The sequence below is a fragment of the Nannospalax galili genome, unplaced genomic scaffold (assembly GCF_000622305.1).
Source record: "Nannospalax galili isolate Female #2095 unplaced genomic scaffold, S.galili_v1.0 scaffold162, whole genome shotgun sequence".
Lineage (NCBI taxonomy): Eukaryota > Metazoa > Chordata > Mammalia > Rodentia > Spalacidae > Nannospalax > Nannospalax galili.
The window spans coordinates 395535-396320 of record NW_008350388.1 but is presented as its reverse complement, the minus strand read 5'-3'; positions in this window follow the sequence as shown (position 1 = coordinate 396320).

The window sequence follows — 786 nt, the reverse complement described above, 5'->3', positions numbered from 1 at the left end:
TTTTAAAGTATTCCCTTATAATGTTCTGGATCTCTTTGGTGTCTGTTATGACATTTCCCCTTTCATCTCTGATTTTGGTGACTTGGAGGTGCTCTTTCTTTTGGTTAACTGGGCTAGCGGTCTGTCAATCTTGTTTATCTTTTCAAAGAACCAGCTCTTGGATTCATTGATTCTTTGTATTGTTTTGTTTCAATAGCATTAATTTCCGCTCTGATTTTTGTTATTTCTTCTTGTCTGCTGGGTTTGGGTTTCATTTGCAGTTGCTTTTCAAGTGTCTTGAGTTGCAATGTTAAGTCATTTATTTGTGATCTTTCCCATTTTTTAATGTAGTCACTTAGAGCTATAAACTTCCCTCTAAGGATTGCTTTTAGTGTGTCCCAGAGGTTTTGTTGTGTTGTATGGTCCTTTTCATTTAGTTCCAGGAATACTTTTATTTCTTTCCTAATTTCTCATTTGACCCATTCGTCATTCATGAGTGTGTTGTTTAATCTCCATGTGTTCATGTGGTTACTGGGGATTCTTCTGGTGTTGATTTTAAGCTTTATTGCATTGTGGTTTGATAGAATGCATGGAATTATTTCAATCTTTCTGTAGTTGTTGAGGCTTGTTTTGTGCCCTAGTATGTGGTCTATTTTCAAGAAAGTTCCATGGGGTGCTGAATAGAAAGTATATTATTTGGTGCTTGGGTGAAATATTCAATAGGTGTCTGTTAGGTCCATTTGATGTATGGTATTGTTTAACTCTCTTTATTAATCCTCTGTCCTGTTGCCCTATCTAATGGGGGTA